The 6226-nt window shown below is 48.8% G+C and overlaps 1 long non-coding RNA gene across 1 annotated transcript; it reads left to right on the forward strand.

The window, feature by feature from the left end:
• The first annotated feature begins 481 nt into the window (after nt 1-481).
• LOC113903052 lies at nt 482-5726 on the forward strand. Its single transcript, XR_003514015.1, has 2 exons — nt 482-637; nt 4127-5726. It is a non-coding gene; the product is annotated as an uncharacterized LOC113903052 (long non-coding RNA).
• Nucleotides 5727-6226: the final 500 nt, after the last annotated feature.

The following is a 6226-nucleotide window of genomic DNA, read 5'->3' on the forward strand; positions in this document are numbered from 1 at the left end:
GGCTTGACACTGAACAGGCCCCAGGCTTGTCAGGACAGGAATCTCAGGCCTGGATTTCCCAGCTCCACAGAAACACTGCCTGGCCTGTCTCAGCCCCTGCCTGAGGCTAACACATTCACTCAGCCTTCCATACCAGGAACTGGGCCAGCCACTCAGGTCACACTCCAAGTCTGGCCTCACCTTCTCCCCGTACTCCTGCTGGCTCAGGGAGGGGCTCGCGGGGGTTGGGGATCCCAGAAGGAGCCAGAAAGGAGCCTGGCCCTTCCCTGTCTGATACCTCTCCCATCCCAATGACGGAGTCTGGGGACGCACCTCCCCACAACCCCAGTTTGAACCAGGTCTCTTGCCGCCTCCTGTCGCTGTGGTCTGTCCTCAACTTCTACCGCATCTACCTCCCAATAATTAAACATATTTAATCATCCCTGGTGGCTCAGACAGTAAAGAAATCACCTGCGACGCAAGAGACGTGGGTTTGATCTCTGAGTCAGGAAGATTTCCTGGAGGAGGGCATGGCTACCCACTCCAGTACTCTTGCCTGGGGACTTCCATGGACAGAGGAGCCTGTCGGGCTACAGTCCGTGGGGTCACAAAGAGTCAGACACGACTGAGCGACTGAGTACTCGCAACCATCCAACAGGTAAGAGAGCTCCCAGGGCCTTGAGCCTAGCTCCCCTTCCGGCTTCTCATTCCTGGAGGTTCTGGCATCTGTGTTTTCAGGGCCTTGGGGGCAGGGCTATTTGACTCAGTGCAGCTCAGTAAACACGGTGGAGCACTGTCTGCAGTAGGCAATGGTGCCAGCCAGGCTGCCTCCCTCCCCGCTGCCCCTGGGGCCCAGACGAGGAGAAGGAGTCCATCTACCTGTTGGGCACAGGAAACCCAAGGCCCAGAGAGGGTGAGAAACTTCCCCAAGGTCACAGAGCCCAGGAGCAGAGATCTGGTTAAGGACTTGGGAGTTGATTAAATATTTACTTTATCATCTTGTGGGTACACATGGTTGATAAAATACACACAGCTCCTGCCTGTGTGAAGTTCACCGGTTGGTGTGAGGGGTGATGGATAAAAAAGGCACAAACCTATAGAAAGGCGGATCGTGCTACCTACTAGGGTGAGAGGAAGCCTGGAGTGTGATGGGGAAGAGTGGGGAGCACTGAGGACAGGAGGTTTGGGAGGGCTTCTCAGAGGAGATGAGTTTTAGCTTTGAAATTTGAAAGATATACAGAGTGGCCATACAAGGATTTAGGAGGAAGAGCGTTCAGGCAAAGGCCTTGAGGTGAGAATGGGCTTGAGTTGGTCTGGGTGGAGCAGTTGGGGTGGGGGCTGGCGTGGGGCGCAGGCAGAAAGGTGAAGCTGGAGCCTGGAAAAGGGCCTGGAGTTTCCTGGGCTGTAGCGAGAGCCTTGAACTTTATTTAAATGCACTGGAAAGCCTATAGATGTTAAGCAAGAGGGAGTGACACGATTCAATGTATGTTTTTGAAATATCCCCCTGGCAGCTGCTCAGAGGGGGATTACAGGGGGGCAGGTAGGAGCAGAGAGGCGGGCGAGGAGGCTGGGACGCCCTCTTGGGGGGTGGTGAAGGTGGCTCAGCCCAGGGGGCGGGGGCGGGGGAGATGGCAGAGGGGCAGGGGAGGTGGAGAAGAGCATGATTCAACTGCATGTGGAGGAAGCGCCCACAGTCCTTGCTTGCATCGGGAGCGTGGGCGCGCACAGAGGGCGGAATCGAGATGAATCCCCAGGCTTTGGGTTTGAGTGGATGGAGTTGCTGTTAGCTGAGATGGGGAAGCCTGGGTAGGAGCCAGCTGAGGGCAAAAAGTCACAAGTTCGGCATTGGCCAAATTATGTTGGAAAAACCTTTTAAGTATCCATGGTGATGTGGAAAAAATGAATACTTCAGCCAACACTCATTGCACACATTCTGCATCAGGCAATTTAATCCCTTCATCAACCCCTAGGAATAGGTACTGTTATTATGCCCATTTCCTTGATGAGGAAACTGAGGCTTGGAGTAGGATGTAGCGTATAGGATGAGAAGAAAGCCAGGCAGAGTTTCAAGACGCCCTCATGTCTAAAAGACCATGGGCGGGGGATGCCTCTGAAGGGAGTCCTGGGCTCCCAGAAGGTGGTTCTTCTGGATCATCCTGATGTTGCCAGGGGTCACGTGAGAGAAGGTTGGGATGACAGAGTGTCCAGGGGGTGGAGACACAGCTTGGGTGCAGAGGAGTAGGGGCTGGGAGCTGGATCACAAGAGCTCAGGAAGGAACGGGAAGGGGAGAGGAGGACAGAGAAAGTGGCCTCACATTTTCCAACATCTAAGTCTGGCTGGAGAGGGCAGGAGAGAGACGGGGGCAGCTAACAGGGGCTGAGGGTCCTGGGCTGCCGCCCTGCCCATCTGGGGGCAGGGACACCCATTTGCCAGAGGGATGGACACTTCAGAATAACTTCCTTTCTGATACAGTCCAGCCGGCGGTGCCCCAGTTCTGTGTTAGCATGGAGCACTCCCTCCCACCCGTGGATTTTCTTCAGGGGACCCAGGACAGGGTGTGGGGTTAGGGGAGGCAGATGACTCACTGTCACTTCTCTCAACCCCCAGTATTCCCACACAAACCAGGGCTTTGTCAGAGCCAAGAGGTGTGTGGGGCACCCTGGTGCTTCCTGGGGACTGTGGGCCTGTAGGGGACCAGGGTGCTCAAATGCCAGAACAAGGAGCCTCACCTGGCTGCTGGACTAGGCGCCCTCCACGCTTAGAAACTTAACATCAAAAGGAAGTGGGGTGATGGGGAGGAATCGGGAGATTGGGATTGACACATGCATACTATTGATACTATGTATAAAATAGATGACTAATGAGAACCTACTCTATAGCACAGGGAACTCTACCTAATATACTGTGGTGACCTGAATAGGAAGGAAGTCCAAAAGGGAGGGGATATATGTATATGTGTGACTGATACACTTTGCTGTACAGTAGAACCTAACACATTCTAAAGCAACTATATTCCAAAACATTTAATTAAAAAAAAAAAAGAAAGAAACCAGCAAACACTTTCCCCACTTCAGAAAGTCCAGAGTGACCACAGCTCTCAGCTGAGTTAGCCATCCCCCTGGAAGTATGCTCCTGGGAGTTTTAGGCCCAGAGTGGGGAAGGGTCTTGCCCAACACCTCATTCCATTGGTCAACCCCTCTTTCATCAGTGCCACCAGATGCTAATCCTCTGGCATTGTCACCTCCTCCTGGAAGCCTTCCCTGATTCTCTTCCAGGCTGGATGAGGGACTTCCCTTGCATTCCCAAAGCCCCTCAGGTATAACATCACCAGACTTGCCTATCCGATTGTCTATCCGATTGTCTGCATGTCCACTTGGCTCCACAAATTGAGGGCAGAGGCCACATCTGATCCACAGCAGTGCCCAGCTCAGGGTCTGCACAGAGCTGAGGTGTGGGTGTGTTTGTTGAACAGATCTCATCTGAACCGAACCGGTGGTGCCTTGTGAAGGGCCACAGACTTTGATCCTTCTCTGGCTCCCAGGCAGAGTACCACATTTCGGGCTTAGCATACCTACCAAGTGGACGTGCAGAGGCACAGAGGCCCTGAAAGAAAGGAAACTGAAAGGGACACCCGGCTTCTCATGCTCATGTTCCAGGGGAGGAAGCTGAAGCTCAGAGCGACAAAGGCACGGTCCACGGGCATAACGTGAATCACGCTCAGATGGTCTTGGCCCTGTCCTATGGCTCTCCTCCCAGGAAAGCTAAAGCCTAGGTTTCCTCATCTGCAAAACTGGGCTAGATGCAGCAGCCTCTGGAAGCTCAGGCACGGTCCAGTTCTGTGAACTCACAGACGCCGGGCGCCGCGGTAGGGGAGGAGGGATCATTCCAGAGGCTGTTTATCATCTTGTCGTACCCCCTTGAGCTCTTGGAGCAAAACATTCCCAAGGAGCAGGGTGATTCATCACAGCACCATTTGCCAGTTCCAGAGAAAAGACAGACCATGAAATACATTCTGCAACTGTTAAACAGGAGACAAGGAAATTTTAAGATTAAGTTTCTTTTTAGTGGACAGAGACGGAATTGGGAGATATATATATATATATATATAAAATATATATATATATATACATTTTTTTTTCCTCCCAGAGATTCAGGCTTTGAGGGAAGGAAACTACCATGGTTTGAGCCAAATTGTCCCCAGATGCAAGGTGGCATCCTCAGTGAACACCAAGGACAACATTGCTTTTTAAACAGCATGGAGGACTGAACCTGACAAGAGCCACTGTGAAGGCTGACTGACTGCATGTGAGTTAAAACCAAATTAGGTTGGATCCTTTTGTTGTTCTTGGCACTAATCCATTCCAGAACTCTGATGGTCAAAAGGAAGATCAGCAACTTATCTTGCTTGCTCCACTTAAATTAAGCAAAGGAGAGCTTGCTGGATGGTTTGGACATCTTGTAACTCAAGAAGACATGGAGGGAGGTAACAGGTGAGTCTGGTTGGGGGATCTAGGGGAAGTGTGGTTTAATTGCGGTGAACTTGAATGGTGAGCTTCCACCATTCACAGAAAACCACAGGAACTGCTCCAGCAGTGCAGGGACAGATGGATAACCCCATCTCTTATTTCGAAGTCACTGGATATCTATGCCCTGAGTTCGCATCTCTCATAATACAACTGTTATATTCAACTCTTTAAAAAATGGTACTTTTTGTATGTTGGTAAATGCCAGGGGTCAGGGTAGGGGGTGGGAGGGGAGATGGGAAGTTAGTGTTTAATGGGGACAGAGTTTCAGTTTAGGAAGGTGAAAAATTCGGGAAATAGATGGTGGTGCACAGTGTAAATGTACTTAGTGCCACTGAACTACACACTTAAATATGGTTAAAATAGTACATGTTACATTATGTGACTTTTACATCAAAAAAAAAATTGGGGGGGTCATAAATGATATTTATTAAGAATGCATATTCTCATGATTCAAAACCAAATACTTTAAAGGAATGGTATTCCTAATAAAAACTGACATGAAAGTGTTTTAAAATTGTAATAAAAAGCGAACATTTAAAACACCGTTGTCTCTAGAAACACAGACTTTAAGGATTAAAAGTAACTCCAAACTGTCAGAATTAAAAGCTCACGTCACAGAAACGCTTAATCAGGACTGACCAACAGATTACAATAATGGTGGTGGTTTAGTCACTAAGTCGTGTCCGACTCTTGCGATCTCATGGACTGTAGCCTGCAAGGCTCCTCTGTTCATGAGATTTTCTAGGCAACAATACCGAACTGGGTTAAAAAAAATTTTTTTTTAATTGTACTTCTCACTCCCATGACCTGACTGGGCAGAAGTGAGAGTTAACTTGACCTCTTTGCCCAAGTGAGGTTGTGTGATAACAGTAAGAAATTTCCAGAGATATGGCTTCTAATTTGACTCGGATGCCAAGAAGCTAAGTCTCCTCACTGGGACTCAAGTTTCCCCAACTGTAAAATCATAGGGAAGACAATGGGTAGAGTGAAAGGAGAGGACCCCTGAGGCATGGGCTTTGAAATCACACAACCTGGATTCTAATCTCATTTTTCTAGCTGTGTGTCCTGAGGAAAGTTGCTTAACTTTTCTGAGCCTCAATTGTCTCATCTGTAAAGCAGAGACAATAACATCTACCCATGGGATTTGCTGACAGGTTAAATAACATGATGTGCACAAAGCACATAGCTTAGTGTTTGGCCCATATGAATTTTTTTTTTTATGAAGGTATGGTTTATACATAGTGAAATGCTCAGATCTTCAGCATTCAACTTTGATGATTGCATAGCAAGATACAGAACATTTCAATCACTGCCGAAAGTTTTCTCATGCCCCTTCCTAGGCAACACTTCTCCCGGGGTGGCGGGGGGGAAAGAGATTTGATTTCTATCACCACAGGTTAGTTTCATCTGTTTTACAATTCCATACAAATAGAATTAGGCAGTATATATTGTATTTGTGTGTTTGTGGGGATTTTTAGCTTCCTCAGCATGACAGTTTTGAGGGTCATTCCTATTACTGTGTGAGTGAGTAGGATGCTTCCTTTATGGTGTGTAGTATTTCATCACATAAATGCAGTACAGCTTTTCTATTATGAGCTTCCCTGGTGGCTCAGAGGTTAAAGCATCTGCCTATAACGCGGGAGACCTGGGTTCGATCCCTGGATCGGGAAGATCCCTGGAAAAGGAAATGGCAACCCACTCCAGAATTCTTGCCTGAAGA

Source organism: Bos indicus x Bos taurus, chromosome 13, assembly GCF_003369695.1.
Source record: "Bos indicus x Bos taurus breed Angus x Brahman F1 hybrid chromosome 13, Bos_hybrid_MaternalHap_v2.0, whole genome shotgun sequence".
In the NCBI taxonomy this organism is placed as follows: domain Eukaryota; kingdom Metazoa; phylum Chordata; class Mammalia; order Artiodactyla; family Bovidae; genus Bos; species Bos indicus x Bos taurus.